This window comes from Giraffa tippelskirchi, chromosome 2, assembly GCF_054371585.1.
Source record: "Giraffa tippelskirchi isolate mGirTip1 chromosome 2, T2T-mGirTip1v1.2.pri, whole genome shotgun sequence".
In the NCBI taxonomy this organism is placed as follows: domain Eukaryota; kingdom Metazoa; phylum Chordata; class Mammalia; order Artiodactyla; family Giraffidae; genus Giraffa; species Giraffa tippelskirchi.
Window position 1 is genome coordinate 198,389,116 of NC_137276.1, and position 22,303 is coordinate 198,411,418.

The following is a 22,303-nucleotide window of genomic DNA, read 5'->3' on the forward strand; positions in this document are numbered from 1 at the left end:
AGACTGGTTTCAAATAGGAAAACAAGTACGTCAAGGCTGTATATTGTCACCCTGCTTATTTAACTTATACATCATGTGTGCATAAAGTCATTTTGTCTTTCTAGAATACTGTTTTCAGGGTGAATGAAGAGTACATCATGAGAAATGCTGGGCTGGAAGAAACACAAGCTGGAATCAAGATTGCCAGGAGAAATATCAATAACCTCAGATATGCAGATGACACCACCCTGATGGCAGAAAGTGAAGAAGAACTAAAGAGCCTCTTGATGAAAGTGAAAGAGGAGAGTGAAAAAGTTGGCTTAAAGTTCAACGTTCAGAAAACCAAGATCATGGCATCTGGTCCCATCACTTCATGGGAAATAGTTGGGGAAACAGTGGAAACAGTGTCAGACTTTATTTTTTTGGGCTCCAAAATCACTGCTGATGGTGATTGCAGCCATGAAATTAAAAGAAGCTTACTCCTTCGAAGGAAGGTTATGGCCAACCTAGATAGCATATTTAAAAGCAGAGACATTACTTTGCCAACAAAAGTCCGTCTAGTCAAGGCTATGGTTTTTCCAGTGGTCATGTATGGATGTGAGAGTTGGACGGTGAAGAAGGCTGAGCACCACAGAGTTGATGCTTTTAAGCTGTGGTGTTGGAGAAGACTCTTGAGAGTCCCTTGGACTGCAAGGAGATCCAATCAATCCATCCTAAAGGAGATCAATCCTGGGTGTTCATTGGAAGGACTGATGTTGAAGCTGAAACTCCAATACTTTGGCCACCTCATGTGAAGAGTTGACTCATTGGAAAAGACCCTAATGCTGGGTAGGATTGGGGGCAGGAGGAGAAGGGGACGACAGAGGATGAGATGGTTGGATGGCATCACCAACTCGATGGACATGGGTTTGGGTAGGCTCCGAGAGTTGGTGACGGACAGGGAGGCCTGGTGTGCTGTGATTCATGGGGTTGCAAAGAGTCGGACACGACTGAGCGACTGAACTGAACTGAACTGAACTGAATCAGCTCATATTAGGCATAGGAACTGTATATATATATATATATATATTTCAACAGAAAAAATGCAGGCCCTAAATGTCATCACCTATGCTAAAACACAAGATATTAAACCCAAATTTAATACCTAATCTAATTGAAGTTTTTACCTTCCTCAGAAAATGTTAATCAACCAGTTTGAAATTTTCTGCTCAGCACCAATGAAGTAATCTGTCACATGGGCCCTCTCTATCCTGCCAGTCCCCAGAATAAGAAAAGATTTACAGATAAAAATCATTCAGGGCCCCTTGCCCCCAAAAGAAGTTGGCCTAGTCTAAGAATAATCCTTTAATTACTTTTACTAACAACTTCCTTGTGCCACTTTTTCTTATAAAAACCTTCCATTTTGTACTACTCCCTGAGAGTGTCCTCCTTGTTGCTAATGAGATGCTGCCCCATTCATGAATTGCCTAATAAAGCCAATGAGATTTTCAAATTTACCTGGTTAAACATTATTTATTACATTATAAACATATACATTGCTATTATTGCTTTCTGAAACTTATCTTTCCATTTGTAATGGATTTGGCCTTATGAAATATACTTCCATGACATTAGTTTATTCAACAAAGATATGTTTTGTGCCTAGAAAATGTTTCACATGGTAGGTATTGGGAACAAACTGTAAACAATGTGGAAATGATGTAAAGTTCTATCTTTAGAACTTACAGCCTAAAGGCTGGAAGAAAAGAAAATGCAAATATATAAATGAAAAATAGTGTTGATATTTCAGCTGCAATCCAAATAGCGAGAAAAAAATCAGTCATTTAAAAAGTGCTAGAGGACAAGAATACTTGAGAAGGAACCAGTATTTCAAAAAGAAAATTAGCTCATATAAAGGTCCTAAGCAAGAGGCAGGAAAAAGTTTGGCTATTCCTTCAACAATTTCAAATTGTTTGCCAGGGACAATTTGAAATTTCAATTTGCAAAAATTTCAAATTGGTTGCCAGGAAACAAACAAACAAACAAACCATGAGTCTGAGTCTGGAGCATGAGGAGAAACAGATGAGATGACCCAAGATGAGGTAGAAAGAAGGTTAAGACAAGTCATGCAGGGGTTTTTATATCATGATAAGAAGCTGATATATATTCTACATTCAATTGCATTGAAGGAAGCCATTGCAGAAAGTGCCATGGCTCAATATATATACTCTTAGAAGATACGATTTTTCTGCTACTTAATCATGATCCCTAAATCAAGGGCTTTTAATCTCAGAGATGAATCACTGTAAGAGTTGAATTGACAATAAAGAATTTTACTGAGAAAATAGCAAAGAATCCATGAATTCATGGGGATATATTGTAAAAGCAACCAATTTTTTGGTATTTTTAATTCTACACTGTAAATAACTTTTTAGTAAATGAAGATCCATATTTTATTGACTTGAATTTACACTAAAACAAGAGTGTTGCCCATATTTTCAAAGAACCCCTACTCTTTGATGGACAGTTTATTTCTTACTTTCACCTTAAAATGTCATTGACTTGAGAAGTTCTTGTTAATAATGAAGGACTTTCATATCATTGTTTGTTTTTAAAGCTGCAATAGTTATCTGGGATATACAGATGTAAATATTATGGTTAAAAGAGCTTTCTTTGTTTCAAAAATATATTTCCCTGAGTGGATAGCAATACTATGCTATCAAATAAATAATGAGTTCCCAAAAGACAGCAAAAGTGAGGAAACAAAATATTTGAGATTTTCTCCAGTATAAGACTGTATTTTATAAACCTTATAGCATAATTGCTCTGACTAGTGTCATAGAAATAAGACTTTTCCTTTCCAATAACTGAAATTTTATGCCCAACTTAACCATTGCACTATAAACCTGAGACATGTTGAAACTCCATAACTGAGGTAGAAGCATATCACTTTTCATTCTCTAATGAGCATAAGAAATTTCCTGGGATATTGTGGGTGCATAGTTTTGAACACAAGAACACTGTGTTCAAAATGATATCACCTTAATTATTTAAGTGTTGATCAATATGCAGTAACTTATGAATCAACTTGGAATATTCCCTAAGGAACAAGCTCCCTTTTGAAAAAAAAATGTAATAACACAGTGGTTAATAGGGTGTGTTTTTCACTGTTTGATCATTTCTGAATGAACAAAGATTTTATTAATGTTGATTTTACCCATCTTGTCCATGTTTACATGCTTTGATGTTCAAGTCCTTTGTACTGCCACATTAGATCTAGGGGAACATTGCCCTATGATAGCAAGTGAAAACCGCTGTGGGAAAACTTTAATGAAACTTGATATTTTGTATAGATTTATACAGATAACTCAGCACAAATAATTATATATTTGATTATTGCTGCTGCTGCTAAGTTGCTTCAGTCGTGTCCGACTCTGTGCGATCCCACAGACGGCAGCCCACCAGGCTCCCCCGTCCATGGGATTCTCCAGGCAAGAACACTGGAGTGGGTTGCCATTTCCTTCTCCAATGCATGAAAGTGAAAAGGGAAAGTGAAGTTGCTCAGTCGTGTTCGACTCTTCGCGACCCCATGGACTGCAGCCTACCAGGCTCCTCCGTCCATGGGATTTTCCAGGCAAGAATACTGGAGTGGGGTGCCATCACCTTCTCCAATATATTTGATTAGGCAAATAACAAATTAATACTATCTTCTAATACCCTTTCTGGGGGTTACTACATTTTTAATCTGTTAATTAGAAAATTATAGTAAATTAAATTGTGTTCAGTGGAAACTATTAAAACTAAACTTTGAGAAAATAATTTGAGGTGAAACTTTAAAATATCTAACTCCTGATTTCTGACCAACGTTCTGGAGAGATTGTTGCAAAATGATAAATGGGAAATATAAACAAACCGACGTCCAAACCGTCCATAACAAAACCGACAGCCTCTTCACTGTGATGTTGAAAAGAAAAGGTTAACAGATGTTTCTTGGTCTTTTCTCTTAGGAAATCCTAAAAAGTTGACTCTCATTGAAATGTCTTTGCTATTCAAAGAATTCATGGTATATCTTGGGTCTAAAATAAATGAGTTGCTACATACTGGACTAAGCATCCACATTTCACTCTCAAGATTATTTATTAAATAATGAATTATCAATATTGATCAGATGAACTTGTATCAGATAATGGGAACTGATGGCATAACCCTGAGAAGGCATAAAAGCTGAAGAGATTCCAGAGCTGGAGGTTTCTTGAGATGATGAAGCCCACACAAATTCAGTCTAGTAAAGAGTGACTGCCTATACAGAAACATTTCAGTGGGGCATAAAGTCTCTGCTGGTTCTTGGCATCCTTGTGTCATCTGTCTTGTGACCTTTGGATAAACGTGATGTTAGATATAGGTTCTTGAGTCTCACGAGCATTATCATATATATGTAGTTGTTCTAGGAAAGTGGGTATTGTAACTGAAACATCAAGTTAACAAAGGGCAAAATGGATATATACCTGTCTGCAGAAGTAAAAGCTCTTCAATAGGAGTACTCACAGTATTCATGCTCAAACTGTTCCTATTTGTTTTCTTTCTATATCTGATTGGAGCTAAATAGACTATGACATACTTCATGAATTCTATATACAATTTGTGCAACAACATATTTCCATTTCAAAATCCTAGTCATAAGTTTGATAGATATGAAATCAAAATGTGTTATAATAGATGGATAGATTTAGATATGTAGCTATCTTTCTCTTTATATATATATATATATATATATATAATATGCTATATGAAAGACTTAACTGTTAGGTGTGTTGATCAGGAGTCAGGGCCCTTGAGGAGGAGAAAAGGACAAACATTTTTTTCTACACTGCTTTGTCTTAGTCACAAAAGGCATTTTTTTCTTAAACTCTGAGTTGTTATGACAGCAATCTTTGAGACTGACTTTCTTTAAGCCCAGAGCTAATGATTATACAGCAAAACAACTCATCTTTCTCAGTTCAGTTCAGTTCAGTTCAGTCGCTCAGTCGTGTCTGACTCTTTGCAACCCCATGAGTCGCAGCAGGCCAGGCCTCCCTGTCCATCACCAATTCCTGGAGTTTACTCAACTCATGTCCATTGAGTCGGTGATACCATCCAGCTATCTCATCCTCTGTCGTCCCCTTCTCCTCCTGCCCCCAATCCTTCCCAGCATCAGGGTCTTATACAATGAGTCAACACTTCGCATGAGGTGGCCAAAGTATTGGTGTTGGAGCTTCAACATCAGTCAGTCCTTCCAATGAACACCCAGGGCTGATCTCCTTTAGGATGGACTGGTTGGATCTTCTTGTAGTCCAAGGGACTCTCAAGAGTCTTCTCCAACACCACAGTTCAAAAGCATCAATTCCTTGTCGCCCAGCTTTCTTTATAGTCCAACTGTCACATCCATACATGACTACTGGAAAAACCATAACCTTGACTAGACATACCTTTGTTGGCAAAGTAATATCTCTGTTTTTTAATATGTTATCTAGGTTGGTCATAACTTTCCTTCCAAGGAGTAAGCGTCTTTCAATTTCATGGCTGTAATCACCATCAGCAGTGACTTTGGAGCCCAAAAAATAAAGCCAACTACTGTTTCCACTGTTTCCCCATCTATTTGCCATGACGTGATGGTACCGGGTGCCATGATCTTAGTTTTCTGAATGTTGAGTTTTAAGCCAATTTCTTCACTCTCCTCTTTCACTTTCATCAAGAGGCTCTTCAGTTCTTCTTCACTTTCTGCCATAAGGGTGGTGTCATCTGCATATCTGAGGTTATTGATATTTCTCCTGGCAATCTTGATTCCAGCTTATGTTTCTTCCAGCCCAGCATTTCTCATGATGTACTCTGCATATAAGTTAAATAAGCAGGGTGACAATATACAGCCTTGACGTACTCTTTTTCCTATTTGGAACCAGTCTGTTGTTCCATGTCCAGTTCTAACTGTTGCTTCCTGACCTGCATACAGGTTTCTCAAGAGACAGGTCAGGTGGTCTGGTATTCCCATCTCCTTCAGAATTTTCCACAGTTTATTGTGATCCACACAGTCAAAGGCTTTGGTCTAGTCAATAAAGCAGGAATAGATGTTTTTCTGGAACTCTCTTGCTTTTTGGATGATCCAGCGGATGTACTTTTCCTTAAGCTCTGTACTAATGATTATGTAAAAACAATGTAATTGTTCAAGGGCATGTTTCTCCTTCTTAACAAGAACCTTCTGACTAATCTTGTTATCTTAAGATATATGTTGTGGGAGTGGGTTTGGTAAGATCTTTCTACTGTTAGTTCTAATCTTGCTAATTTAAGATGTATATTGTGGGAATGGGTCTGGTAAAAGTGTATAAGGCTTGATAAGACTAATGTCTTGTTAAGACAGAGAGTGGGGCACTCTCTGTCTCCCTTCTGATGTCTATATCAGAAGCTTTCTGTCATTTTTCAGTGTGATAAAACTTCTGCCACATAAAGTTCTGAGTGTATGAAGACTGGTCCCTGGTCCTGAAGCTAAATCTCCTTCTTCATAGATCACAAATCTAATATTGTTCACCGTAAGCTATCATATATTTATAAATTATATATATATATATATATACTCACATATATATGACACTGGTATACGTTAGTCTTAATAACTGATTCATTTGAGAGCTCAAAATTAAATATGTAAAATGCTATGTTTTCAAATTTTTAAATGAATCATTTGAATTACAATGATTTATCAAATATTTTCAAATGTAGGTCACTCAATAGGATGAGCCACAGACTCAATGGGCAATTGTAAAAATTTCCAAGGGACTAGAGTATTGGCAGCAACATGGGAATAAGTATACAGTTTTAAATGAAAATACTTTCCGAATGGCAAGTATATGCATATGTGTGTTAAAATTCATAATTACAGTTATTAACAATTCATTAAACTCACTTTGGGGATATTAATCCCAACTCTCATTATTGGAATCTTTGATCAGCTAATCTTAAAATTACCTATATAGTTGACCTTATGAAAGGGAAAAGTGATACATGTTTATTCCAACACACTTTTTCTCACTGAGAACAATAACCATCTCCTCCAGTTTAAGGGTCAATTCTCTCTAAGCAAAGTTTTGAAGTATGGAGTCCATCATTACTCAAAATAATCTAATTAATGATAAAGTGATCCAATAAGCAGCTATTTGTTAAAATTTGAGTTTCATTACTACTAAACACAGAATTTATAATGTCATATGGTTACTTTTAAAAATATCATGCTTGTTTAATGAGGGAATTCTGACATGTAATGCTCTTCCTTATTCTTTCTTGATTAAGCTTGTGTAGCCCCAGGGCACGGGAAATATCATCGACTCATATGGCAGGGTTGATAAGCATCAACTCTCCCTCCTCACTTGGACCAGCAAGCTGCTAGTGAATTCAGCAGATGTTTCTACTATCTGGGACAATGGAAACCTTACGGACCTTTTTCCTTCATCTCCTCCCAGGAGCAAATGTTAACACAGCAGAAATTTGGATGCATACCAAATAGGAAGCAGAAGGGTTGGTAAGAAAATAGGGTACACACTTATCCATAAACAGTGGTCATCCGTGGTTTGAATTGATGATTGAGCCATTTTAATGGCTTATTTCTGTGCATTTGCTATTTCATTTAACCAAATCCCTACACACCCTTCTATTCTTATCTAACAGCATTTACCTTAAACCTATAAATTTAATCCTTGAATATGCTAGTTTTTTCAAGATACAAACCAAAAAAAAAAAAAAAAAAGAATATATAAGGTAGGAAAATTGTTGATTTCTAATATTTTTCTTATCTAAATAGAAAAACCACCTAATTGTAACTTGTAATTTACTAAATTTAATTTATATTTTTGATGTCATATTAAAAATAGCAATAATAGGCCCAGTTTCCATAAAAATTTCCAAGATAAACTAATTAAAGGGTTAAGCTTAGGACACTTTATTAAGGATAATTCTTATTCAGTTGAATTTTGAATATACTTTCTAAAGAACACAATTTGATTAAATTCATGTAGTTGTTCCTCATCTCTCCCTCCATCTCCCCACACTCAGTTACATTGACCCAGTGAAGTGCCCCTCAATTTTGTATGATTTAGATTTTTATCATACATATTCAAATCCTATAATTTAGAATTCTACTTTGCCTCTACACAAGTTTTCTCTAACTAATACACTAATATAAAGAGAGAGAATATTTTTTAAAAGATGTGGAGGTACACCTTAGACTCTAAAACTATATATTGCCTCAATTTATTTTAACACATCAGGATATATTTCCTGCTGATAAAGGGATAAAATGTTACAGAAGAAATTTGAGTAGAAAAATAACAATGTTGATTCATTTTTCATTTTTTCTAACCTTGTTGATTGACTATTACTATGAGTAAGGCACATTAAAAGCAAGTAAAAAGAAATAACTAAATGTTTAAGCACACAACTTAGTGTAGTAATTGACGGGAGTTGCTTCAATAAGGTCAGCATTAACAGTGTCTTATAATACATTTAACCAACTCCAAAAGCCATATTGAGAGGCTGCTCTACAAAAGGCCTCTTTTCATCTGTTTCCATGATTACTTTAGAAAAGGCATGTTGTTTTGAGCAAAATAGCAAAATGTAAGTAGCTAAAAAAATTTTGGCAGTGTTTTTAAATGCTTCCTGTGTGTAGCATTTATGATAGGTGTGGTTGGAAAAGATATTTACTCATAAGTTTCGAATTCCATACATTTAACAGCTTTTCCCTCTTTTATTCTAATTGTCAGAAACTTAATTTTAACTTCCTTTAAGGATTTTTGTGGGTATTACTTAGCTTTGTGAATGGGAATAATTCTGGGCAAGAAAGCTGGCAAACATAGCCATGAGACTGAGACACTATAGAGATCAGTTTCCTACTGAGGAATCCTTTGCAAGCTGTCCAAACAGTCTTTGGTTAAACAAGGAATAGAGATGATGGAGATTTTACATCTGAGTGAAACAACCATGACACAATTTCTGGTTTTTATAATGAAAAAAAAATAGACTATTCTTTCATTATCTATATTATCTTTTAGAAGGGAGACTACAAAAAACTTTCAGAGGCTCAGAATTAATTAGATAACAAATAAAAGAATTAATAGGCTCATACCTGTATCATATAAGACAGTCAGAAATACTGTGTGTTATGAAAGAGAAAGTGGAATATATAATCTAAAGAGGGAGAGAGGCATTTAAATCCATATTTAAATGAACCAATCATTCTACTTCTAATTATTGAGGTTTAATAATTGTAACATATCAAAATATATAACTTCATAAAATATTCAATCATATCAGTATTAAAATAATTTGAGGTTTACAAATAGTAGCCCAACTTAAAAATCTATTAGACGAAGGAGAAAAACGGGGAAAACAAATTGAGAAAGACCCTGGATGTCCAGATAGACTACAGGATAGATAGCGATGCCTCTAATTAAGATTTAATTACAAAAGGGAACTTAGTATATCTGTTAAATTTTTCTCTTCAGTAAATCAATCCAAAACATAATGGCTTATATCAAATAACTGCTTTCGAGGTTAATTCACAGTTTTATGAAGTGGCAATTTGTATAGTGCTCCACTGGGTACTTTTGATTTAAGCTGTGCTCCCTAACATATCTAAAGTTGCCAATTATCTCTTTTAGGGGGGCTCTAATTCTGAGGGAAGGCTGGCTGTCAGCAGTGGTGACCAATGATGACTGGGCTTGATTTCATAGCTCTTGCTTGATTGAGTACAGCAAACATTTTTCCAGTCTCTTCATGCTTCAAATTTGCTTCCATCCCATTGGCCCAAACAAATCACAGTGTCAAGCCCAGGGTTAATGTGGAAAGAGACTATCCAAGGAAAGGGATACAGTGTAACATGAACAAAACAGCAGCTCTTGGATAAGGAGACTGAAGTAGTTGATTATCAAAAAGAGAGTGATATATCCCAAAGTGAAAAAAAAAAAAAAGAATTAAAGAGATTTTTATATATCATATGTCAAAATAAAACCAAGTTTATAAAAAAGTCAGACACTTGTCCAAGGGGACTGACCACTAGTATGTCTTATGGGCTTTGCTATGAAGAGATTAACTTTAAAAATACAAACAGAAAGCAGGACGCAGTGTTTTAGGAAGTTAATGAGAGGTGATCAAATGAAGATATTAAGTGTGACCAAAACTTTTCAAGAAACTTGACAATAGATTTCACAAAAGTCAGACGGTAAAGAATCCACCTAAAATGCGGGAGATCTGGGTTCGATCCCTGGGTTGGGAAGATCCCCTGGAGGAGGGCATGGCAACCCACTCCAGTATTCTTGCCTGGAGAATCTGCATGGACGGAAGAGCCTGGTGGGCCACAGTCAATTTGCTGCAAAGAGTTGGACACCACTGAGCAACTAAGCACAGCACAAGCACAAAAGAGTATAGAGCTTGGAGAGAGATTTTTGTTCTTTTATGTTTACTTTTTCATATGACTTAGTAGCATTAATTTTATATAGCATCACTGAGACTCAGTTGACTTCTGTCTGTTCTGTAAAATAATTATTTCACATATGTTTGCTTGGACATACCAGACTGACTGTTAAGAGTGAGAGGAATTAGGACCATTGTTCTAGCACTTCAAGACAAGCTCTACAAAACAATTGCCATATAGTTACACCAGTAGCAAATTACTGTTATAAGTCTAGACAGCATAATCCTCTTCCAACAAAAGTGCTAGATTGAAGGTGACAGTGTTATTATTTTTTTTTTTGCATGAGAACATTAATGGAACTTAAAAATACAATGTATCAGAAAAGTAAATATTAATTAGAACATTTACACATGACCTAACATTGCATACCTCTTTTAAATAATCTGTCTTTATTTTGAAATTACTTGGTGACTCAGTTGGTAAAGAATATGCCTGCAATGCAGAAGATCTGGGTTTGATCCCTGCATTGGGAAGATACTCTGGAGGAGGTCATGGCAACCCACTCCAGTACTCTTGCTTGGAGAATTCCCATGGACCGAGGAGCCGGGTAGGCTGCAGTCCATGCGGGTCATAAAGAGTTGGACATGACTGAGCAACTAAGCACACACCACATTCATTCCCAAGTGCTGTGAAAGACCATGAAATATTTCCTTTCTTCTTTATTGTATGTTGTTGTTTTTCAGTTGCTAAGCCGTGTCCAATTCTTTGCCACCCCACGGATTGCAGCACACCAGGCTTCCTTGTCCTTCCCCATCTCCTGGAGTTTGCTGAAACTCATGTCAATTGAGTCAGTGACGCCATCCAACCATCTCATCCTCTGCCATCTCCTTCTCCTCCAGCCTTCAATCATTCCCAGCATCAGAGTCTTTTCCAATGATTCAGCTCTTTCAATCAGGTAGCCAAAGTATTGGATCTTCAGCTTTAGATCAGTTCTTACAATGAATATTCAGCGTTGATTTCCTTTAGGATTGACTGTTTATCTCCTTGCTGTCCAAAGGACTCTCAAGAGTATTCTCCAGCAGAATGATGTAAAAGCATCAATTCTTTGGCATTCATCCTTTTTTTATTGTCCTTCACACAGGTACATGACTACTGGGAAAAACATAACTGATTATATGGATGTTTGTCAGCAAAGTGATGTCTCTACCTTTTAATATACTATTTATGTCGGTCATAACTTTTCTTCCAACAAGCAATGCTCTTTCATTTTCATGGCTGCAGTAACTGCAGTCATTTTGGAGGCCAAGAAAATAAAGTCTGATAGTTTCCAATTTCCCCCATCTATTTGACATGAAATGATGGGACCAGATGCCATGCTCTCAGTTTTTTGAATGTTGAAATTTAAGCCAGCTTTTTCATTCTCCTCTTTCACCTTCATCAAGAGGCTCTTTAGTTCCTCTTTGATTTTTGCCATTAGGGTGCTATCATATGCATATCTGAGGTTACTGATATTTTCTCCATCGATCTTGATTCTAGCTTGTGATTCACCCAGCCCAGCATTTCACACAATGCACTCTGCATATAAGTTAAATGAACAGGGAGACAATATACAACCTTGATGTACTTCTGTCCTAATTTGGAACCAGTCTGTTGTTCCATGTCCGGTTCTAACTGTTGCTTATTGACCTGCATACAGGTTCCTCAGGAGTCAGGTAAGGTGGTCTGGTATTCCCATCTCTTTGAGAATTTCCCACAATTTGTTGTGATCCACACAGTGAAAGGCTTTAGTGTAGTCAATGAAGAAGAGTTGATGTTTTTCTGGAATTCGCTTGCTTTTTCTATGATGCAGTAGATGTTGGCAATTTGGTCTCTGGTTCCTCTGCCTTTTCTAAATCCAGGTTTTACATCTGGAAGTTCTCAATTCACACATTGTTGAAACCTAGCTTGAAGGAGTTTGATCATTTACCTCGCTCCCATGTGAAATGAGTGCAATTGTGTGGTAGTTTGAACATTCTTCAGCATTGCCCTTCTTTGGGATTGGAATAAAAACTGACCTTTTCCAGTCCTATGGCCACTGCTGAGTGCTTCAAATTTGCAGGCATATAGAATGCAGCACTTTAACAGTATCATCTTTTAGGATTTGAAATAGCCATAGCTGGAATTCTATCACCTCCACTAGCATTATTTGGTAAGGCTTCCTAAGGCCCATTTGATTTCACACTCCAGAATGTCTGGTTCTAGGTGAATGACGACACCATCGTGGTTATCCAGGTCATTAAGCCCTTTTTTTGTACAGTTTTTCTGTTTATTTTTGCACCTCTTCTTAATATCTTCTGCTTCTGTTAAATCCTTGTGGTTTTTGTCCTTTATTGTACCCATCTTTGCATGAAGTATTCCCTTGGTATCGCCAATGTTCTTGAAGAGATCTCTAGTCGTTCCTATTGTTTTGCTTTCCTCTATATCTTTGCATTGCTCACCTGAGAAGGCTTTCTTATCTCTCCTTGCTATTTTTTGTATCTCTGCATTCAGCTGGGTATATCTTTGCCTTTATCCTTTGCTTTTCACCTCTCTCCTTTTCTCAGCTATTTGTAAAGCCTCCTTAGACAAGCACTTTGCCTCCTTGCATTTCTTATTCTTGGGGATAATTTTGGTCACCCCTTCCTATACAATGTTATGAATCTGTCCGTAGTTCTTTACATAGTCTATCGAATCTAATCCCTTGAACCTATTTGTCACTTCCACTGTATAATCATAAGGGATTCAATTTAGGTCATATCTGAATGATCTAGTAGTTTTCTTTACTTTCTTCCATTTAAGTCTGAATTTTCCAATAAGGAGCTCATGATCTGAGACACAGTCAGATCCAGGTCTTGTTTTTGCTGACTTTGATAGAGCTTCTTCATCTTTGGCGGCAAAGGATATAATCGATCTGATTTCAGTATTGAGCATCTGGTGATGTCCTTGTGTAGATTCATCTCCTGTTTTTGGAAGACAGTATTTGCTATGGCCAGTGCATCCTCTTTTCAGAACTCTATTAGCCTTTGCCCTGCATTTGTACCCCAAGGCCAAACTTGCTTGTTCCTCCAGGTATCTCTTGACTTCCTACTTTTGCATTCCAATCCCTTATAAGGTGTTAAGATGGTGTTAGTTATAGAAAGTCTTGTAGGTCTTTATATAAGCATTCAATTTCAACTTCTTCAGCATTAGTGGTTGGGGTATATACTTGGATTATTGTGATGACCGTGATATTGAATGGTTTGTCCTGGAAACAAACCAATATAGTTCTGTCATTTTTTGAGATTGTACCTAAGTACTGCATTTCAGGATCTTTTGTTGTCTATGAGGGCTGGGCTACACCATTCCTTCTAAGGGATTTTTGCCCACAGTAGTAGATATAATGGTCATCTGAATTAAATTGCCCATTCCTGTTCATTTTAGTTCACTGATTCCTAAAATATCAGTGTTCATTCTTGCTGTCTCTTGTTTGACCACATCCAATTCACCTTGATTCATGGACCAAATATTTTAGGTTCCTATGCAATGCTGTTCTTTATAGCATCAGACATTACTTTCACCACCAGATACTTCCACAACTGGGTGTCATTTCTGCTTTGGTTCAGACTCTTCATTCTTTGTGGAGCTATTTCTCTGTTCTTTCCCAGTAGCATATTGGACATTAACTGACCTGGGAGGCTGATCTTCCAGTTTCATATCTTTTTGCCTTTTCATATGATTCATGGGGTCCTCAAGGTAAGAATACTGAAGTGGTTTGCCTTTCCTTTCTCCAGTGGGCCACGTTTTGTCAGAACTCTCCACCATGACCTGTCTGTCTTGGTGGCCCTGCATGGGATGGCTCATGGCTTCACGAGTTACACAAGGCTGTGATCCATGCGCTTATTTTCACTGTTTTCTGTGATTGTTGTTTTCATTCTGAAGGCCATAGGACTGTAATTCTTGCTTCTTCTGTCTCTCTTCTGATAGATAAGGATGAGAGGCTTGTGCAAGCTTCCTGATGGGAGGGACTGACTGTGAGGATAACTGGGTCTTGCTCTGGTGGGTAAGACCATGCTCAGTAAATCTTCAATCCATGTTTCTGCTGATCAATGGGGCTGTGCTCTCTCCTTGTAGTTTGGTGTGAGGCAGCTCAGTCCTGGATTCTGCAGTCTCTATCATAGGGCTAATGGTAATCCTCTCCAAGAGGACTTATGCCAACACACTGTGCCTCCCAAGATGGCTGCTTCCAGTGCTCCTGTCCCCGCAGCAGGCCACTGCTGATCCATGCCTGCGCAGGAAACTCTCAAACATTCACAGGCAGGCAGGACTGGCTCAGTCTCTTGTAGGAGTCAAATGCTATCAGTCCATTAGATGTTACTTTGTTATTTACATCTTTACCAGTCTAATAATTATTAACCAGATATTATACTAATTCCTTTCATTCTTAAGAAATGAGTAGTTAAAGAAATCTGGATTTCCCTAGTGGTGCAGTGGTTGAGAGTCCACTTGCCAATGCAGCGGACACAGGTTCAATCCCTGATCGAGGAGGATTCCACATGCCACGAAGCAACTAGGCCTGGGTGCCACAACTACTGAGCTCACAGGCCTAGACCCCCTGCTCTTCAACAAGAGAGGCCACAACAGTGAGCAGCCCATGCGTCACAGTGAAGAGAAGCCCCACGCTTGCTACAACCAGAGAAAGCCTACACACAGCAACAGAGACCCAACACAGCCAAAAATAAATAAATAAATCTTAAAAAAAAAAACCCAGAAATCTAACAGAAAACATAAGAAAATACAGTTTCTCACTGACTAATAATTCTAACATATGTACAACTTCTATCTGATTTTCTTTACACATATGATAGAAACACACAATCCTGTGTATGCAACTACAGGGTATGCATATTAAAATGAGATAGGATATAACATTGTTGAGTTCATCCACTTTGATTTCAAAGTTTTCCTCACAAAGGTTGTTCATCATTTCTGCATGACCCAGACTGGCTTCTACCCAGACTGGAACATTTATAAAACCATTCTACAAACTGATTTGCCTCTAAGTTAGATACTTTGAGATAAAATTCTTACTCAACACTGAGTTTAGACACTTACACTAAATAACATAAATTGTAGAATGACAATTGCTTATGAAAATGATAATGATGAAATATAAAATGAAAGATTTGCATAAATAGATGAAAGAGAAAGAAATATATGTATATTTATGTACATTTTGGAAATTTAAGAAGCAATGAATTTGAGATAGTTTAAAGGGAAACATGAATAAATAACGTATAACTTGATATATACCAGAAAAACAAATAAACAGGAATGAATTAAATTGTGATTCAAAGACCATATAAAATCAAATCATATTATTTAGCAGAACTTTTAGGCATATCAGAGATACAGCCTGGATTTCAAATACTTACTATATAACTATAGCTATTTGTGATTCGTATTTACAGTTCAATGTGGAAATCTTCGGTTAAATAGATAAAATCACTATGATCAGAAAGTTGCAGCAATTACCAATGAGTGTTTATATAAGCTATTAGAAATCAAATATTTTGTTAAAAAGAATTTACCATTTTTGTTGAAACAGTATTTGCTAATGAAAAAAAATATATTTCCTTATAATAAAAGAGTATAATTAACATACAGGTGTATATTATTGTCATCATCAATATAAATTAAGATAAATAATATGTGAACAGCTACAAGTAAACAGGGAATGACGTGATACAAATTTCAAACTAGGTCTTTTATGAAATAATTTTCTATTCAACTCTCTATTAAGAACCAATTTATTCAGTGTCCACTGTATGGCAAACATTATGATAGGCATGAAGTTATAAAATATTAAAAATAAAGTGATTATTTGAGTTTAATATTGTACATGAATTGGAGACATCCAAGTAGAGATATTTAATATAAGAGCATTTGTTTTCATTTTTCCCATGACTTTCTTTCTCTCCCATGTTCTAAAGTTTGCAATGTCCCTATTTTCAACTCTTAAGTGGCTACCAAGTCTTTTTACCATAATAAAGTGGAAGATATATTTTTCTATCAACATATTTAATTTTTTTTAATATAAGAAGATTACAGTAAACATAGAGTGATTCTTTTGCCATTTAAAAATATTTACTAATTTTTAATTAAGTAAAAGCCTATATTTTTATTTTACTGAGATAAAATAATGAATGCATAATTATTATTTTACTATGAAAAGCTCTCATATATTTTCATCACATTCCAAAAAGGAGTTCGTAGATTTTTTAAAAATTACTGAAATATAAGAAACTGGCCTGTATATTGATATGTGCATTAAAGTAATTTTCTAGATCAGTGAATTCATGTTAGAAATTGTTGCCTGTAGTAAAATTACATTTCTTCTTTTGCTTTAAAAATCCTTTAATAAAAATCTTCTACTTTTTAAATTACTGAATTATTTTAAAGGTAATTTAGTACCTAATAACATGTAGACATGAATGGATTTATCTGAATAGTAACTGTGTGTTGGAGCATGGTTTTCTCATAAATGAGAGCATAATTCGTTTTGCATGTCAGTGAGTGAGTTTATTGCATCAGACTGCTTATAACTGAAATAATGGAAGATCAACTTCTAGTAATCATGTAATAGACAAATTCACCTAGTGTATCACTGAATCTATATTACAGAGATGAATTTGCAGGAAGCAATAATATCTAGGCGTTAAAGAACACAAGTCAGCATAGATAAACAGAAAAAACAGTTTATAAAATTCTGAATGAAAATGATTATCTTAGTAATGCATTCTGAATGGATTTTGTTTTTCAGGTTTATAAAGCTACAATATAATCATCACAGTCTGTTGAATGCTATGCATATTTTTTAAACTACGTATTCAAGACCTGAGCCAGGTACTAAGATATTATAAGTCCCTGAATTAATAGAACCAATAGGAACTGTAGTAATGCCATTATACTATTATATTGTGAAAAACCTTTTATATAGGATGATCTTAATTGTTTTGAAAAAATGTAAAGGTACTCCTCTTTAAGATTTGAAATAATTATAAAGTTTACAAAGCAATTTTGGTGAATAAGCATTTGAAGTTTTGGGTCTCAACAATATTTGGCACTAAACTTCCTTACTGATCTGTATAGTGTGAAAGTGAATGTGTTAGTCACTCAGTCGTGTCCAACTCTTTGCGACCCCATGGACTATAGCCTGCCGGGTTTCTCGGTCCATGGGCTTCTCCAGGCAAGAATATTGGAGTCGGTTGCCATTCCCTTCTCCAGATGATCTTCTCAACCCAGGGATCGAACTTGGGTCTCTTGCTTTGCAGGCATATTCTTTACTATCTGAGCCACTAGGGAAGCCCTGCTCTATATAGATGCCTCCATAAGTACATGACTGTTAAACGTGCTGTTTATTTCTAAATTTGAGTTTGTTTATACTCAGTTTTGATGTAGGTTCATTAGAATCATGTGATGGAATTTCTATAGTGAAGGATTTATCTTCATCATTATGGGGGTGTGTGTCTGTGCTTAGGTGCATGTATAAAATTATATATGTGTACATAGTATATTTTCTAAGTTCAACTGAGTGGCAATAATTTAGCAAAACATGCAGAAAAATTGAATAGAAGCTTCTTAAATCATTTTTGAATACCATGAAGATTTATAATACTAAGGCTGGTAGGCCTGTTGGATGTTAGTCTCTCAGTCATGCTCAACTCTCTGTGACCTCATGGACTGTCTAGCCTGCCAGGCTTCTCTGTCCATGGCATTCTCTAGGCAAGAATAGTGGAGTAGGTTGCCATTCCCTTCTCCAGAGGACCATCCTGACCCAGGGATAGAACCAGGGTTTCCTCATTGCAGGCATATTGTTTACATCTAAGCCACCAGGGAAGCCCTACTGACTATCAAATTTAAACTATACAACCCAGCTATTTTCCAAGGTTTTTCATAGTCTTCTTAGTCTTGACAGTAGTTTCTAATGTAACCCAAAGTTATTGTACAACATGATTTTATGTCTAACTTTAATAAGATGATCTATTAGAATGGTAGTCTTCACTGTCTTTCAGGAAAATAAAGATTAAAAATGAAGTTTTAAAGAAAACTTTAATTTTTCATAGTACTAAAAAAGCAGTAACCTGTCCGGTTTCAAAAGATTGGTACAAATGTTTCATAAAGGTGTTATTTTTGCAACTGAAGGTAACAAAGAATGAGCATTAAATAAAATATACATCGGAGCTGTTTTTAAAAGTGAAAATCACTTCCTCAATATTTTTATATTAAAATGAATCTTAGTGTATGCTGTTTTGCATATGGTATCCATACAAACATATATAAATGTTTTATAAAATCTTTAAACTAGTGAAAATAGTTGCTTTTCTGTTATAAATTTCTTCTTTCTTATGACAAGAAATTTCACTGTGAATGACACTGTATAAAATATCTTCATGCTACTCACATTAAATTTAAAACATCCATATGCATATAGAATCAACTGAATATTTTCTTTTGTCTGTCTAAACTAGGAGACTATACATTTGTTTGTTGACAGACAATGCCTATCAAGTTTCTTCTTATTAATAGATTCTCTGGTATATTTTCAAATAGAGACATAAAATTTCTTTTTCTTTTTTGGAGAAAAATAGTGGTGTAAGGCTGATAACACAGACAAAGAATGTAATGAGACTGCAAAAGCTATGCACCAAGAATAATCAAAGACAAGTTCCACAAATACAAGGTAACTTTCAAAACAAGAAGCATCACCTCAGAAACTAATGCTACGCTTTTTTTGGCTAGGTATAACGTCATCCCTTTAAAAGGGAAATATCCAGTTCATAGATGTTAATAATACAGTTATTACTTAAGATAAATTGCATTTTATCAACTTTTAGTATTTTGTTCATTTGATACATATTCATACACACCATTTTAGTGCTTACCATGAATAATGCATCTTTCTTAATGTTAGGTATCAAGAATGATAGAGATTGAAATGGATCCTAGCATTCATTTAACTCAAAGTATGAGAAAATCAAGGACATTAAGCCCATACACAGCAGTCTCCAGTCTTTTTCTGAAAGATATTCTATATGAGTGGACAAATCTCACTCATAAATGTACCTGAAAATAATAAAGTTGGATACAAAATGTGAATTGCTAATTAAGTCCCCAAAGCAAGAGAGTTTCAGAAAAAACATCTATTTCTGCTTTATTGACTATCCTAAAGCCTTTGACTGTGTAGATCAAAATAAACTGTGGAAAATTCTGAACGAGATGGGAATAGCAGACCACCAGACCTGCCTCTTGAGAAACCTGTATGCATGTCAGGAAGCAACAGTTAGAACTGGACATGGAACAGACTGGTTCCAAATAAGAAAAGGAGTACGTCAAGGCTGTATATTGTCACCCTGCTTATTTAACTTATATTCAGAGTACATCATGAGAAACGCTGGGCTGGAAGAAACACAAGCTGGACTCAAGATTGCTGGGAGAAATATCAATAACCTCAGATATGCAGATGACACCACCCTTAAGGCAGAAACCGAAGAAGAACTAAAAAGCCTCTTGATGAAAGTCAAAGAGGAGAGTGACAAAGTTGCCTTAAAACTCAACATTTAGAAAACTAAGATCATGGCATCCGTTCCCACCACTTCATGGCAAATAGATGGGGAAACAGTGGAAACGGTAGCTGACTTTAATTTTTGGGCTCCAAAAATCACTGCAGATGGTGATTGCAGCCGTGAAATTAAAAGACACTTGCTTCTTGAAAGGAAAGTTATGACCAACCTAGACAGCATATTACAAAGCAGAGACATTGCTTTGTCTACAAAGGTCCATCTAGTCAAGGTTATGGTTTATTCCAGTAGTCATGTATGGATGTGAGAGTTGGACTATAAAGAAAGCTGAGCACCAAAGAATTGATGCTTTTGAACTGTGGTGTTGGAGAAGACTCTTGAGAGTCCCTTGGACTGCAAGGAGATCCAACCAGTCCATCCTAAAGCAGATCAGTCCTGGATGTTCATTGGAAGGACTGATGTTGAAGCTGAAACTCCAATACTTTGGCCACCTGATGGGAAGAGCTTACTCATTTGAAAAGACCCTGATGATGGGAAAGATGGCGGGCAGGAGGAGAAGGGGATGACAGAGGATAAGATGGTTGGATGGCATCACCGACTCGATGGACATGGGTCTGGGTGGACTCCGGCAGTTGGTGATGGATAGGGAGGCCTGTCGTACTCCAGTTCATGGGGTCACAAAGAGTCAGACATGACTGAGCAACTGAACTGAAGTAATTAAAACAAAAACACATTTAATCTTTAAAGTTAAAAAATATATTGCTATATTATATACAGAAACAAAAGCCTTTAGTGATCATTTTTCTCATTCGAAAATATAGATTTGGGATATAGGTGTGTTTTTGGCAAGATTAAGTGGACTAAAAGCAGCACTTAGTGTCATTTCTTGTGCAGAGAAATTAATGTTCCTCCTCCCTTTCTATTCTTACAGAGGACTGCATTGCCCATCCTAGTTTTCAATTAAATGTGATCAAACGGGGAAAGAGCAAAGGATTGTGACCAGTGGAATTATTCTGTAGGCTTGATCCACTAAATAGTCTTACAGCATTCTGCTGTGTTCTCCCCTCCTTCTCGCCTTTCTCTTTCCAGCTGACTGGGATGACAATCTAAGAGATTTCTTTCTTTCTTTTCTTTTTTTTTTTTTAGAAGATGACAAAGCCATTGGTAGCCAGTTTCTTCTGTTCCTCTCAATCTTTCTGAGCACCTCAGATCAGGAACACTCAGCTTAGATCAACAAGTGAGCAAGAAAAAAAGCACCTTGAATATGTGTTTAAATCATCCTACAACCTGGGGTCTATTTGTCATAGCATTGCCTAATAAATATATTTATGAGGGATTCATCCAACAAAAAGAACACATGTTCAGATGGAAACAAAAACAAAGATAAAAATTTGGGATGAAGAATGAATAAAACTGGGAATGAAAACAGATCAAAAGGAGACTTCAACTGCTAAACAATAAAGACTGCACTCATAAAATGTAAGAGAAAAATGAAAATCTGGACTCTAAACTAGAATAAGGTGACTTCCCCAATGACTCAACAGGAAAGAATCCATCTGCAATACCAAGAGATGCAGGAGATGTGTGTTCAATCCCTGCATCAGGAAGATACCCTTGAGAAGGAACTGGCAACCCACTCCAGTATTCTTGCCTGGAAAATCCCAAGGACAGAAGAGCCTTGTGGGCTACAGTCCATGGGGTGACAAACAGTTGGACATGACTGATAGACTAAGCATGTATGCACACACTAGACAAGATAGAAGTGCAATGCAGGTAGATACTTGTTGACATTCAATAGCACCTTGTATTTTAAGGTCTGCCCAGTATCCTCCTCTCTTAAACTAAGTTTCTTATTTAACCACTGGATATGTCAGTGGTCCTTTCCCTGGTGGTCCAGAGGTTAATATTTCATGCCTCCAATGAAAGGAACATGGGTTTGATCCCTGGTAAGGGAACTAAGATCTGCATACTGGACAGTATGACAAGAAAAAAAAAATTGGCTACATTGGTGGCTCAGTGGTAAAGAATCCGCCTATGCAAAGACATGGTTCAATCCCTCAGTTGGGAAGATACCCTAGAGAAGGAACAAGCAACCCATTCCAGTATTCTTGCCTGGAAAATCCCAAGGACAGAGGAGTCTGTGGGCTACATTTCATGGAGTCACAGAAGAGTCAGACATGGCTTAGTGACTAAACAACAACAAATGCCAGTCCACTGGATACCAAAGGGGGGGAAATGTAGGTAAATATACCTGGGGCTATACTTAGTTGCTAAGTATCAACTTAGTCACCAGTACCAAAAGATAGGAAACTGAATTAGAAATATACAAATGTCCTTT

At 36.4% G+C, this 22,303-nt stretch overlaps 1 protein-coding gene and 1 long non-coding RNA gene across 4 annotated transcripts in view; one reads left to right on the top strand and one right to left on the bottom strand.

The window, feature by feature from the left end:
• Positions 1–22,303, bottom strand: part of CADM2 (cell adhesion molecule 2) — a 1,189,836-nt gene that overhangs the window by 284,523 nt on the left and 883,010 nt on the right. The window lies entirely within an intron of this gene.
• LOC145530922 (uncharacterized) overlaps positions 1–22,303 on the top strand; it is a 62,706-nt gene that overhangs the window by 2,650 nt on the left and 37,753 nt on the right. Inside the window, exons 3-6 of one of the 2 annotated variants that reach the window (XR_014072103.1) lie at positions 6,413–6,518; positions 7,276–7,504; positions 17,208–17,290; positions 19,036–19,127. This is a non-coding gene — a long non-coding RNA (uncharacterized LOC145530922). Of the gene's footprint in view, positions 1–6,412; positions 6,519–7,275; positions 7,505–17,207; positions 17,463–19,035; positions 19,128–22,303 lie in introns of those variants that run through there. The other variant, XR_014072104.1, reaches the window with a different exon arrangement.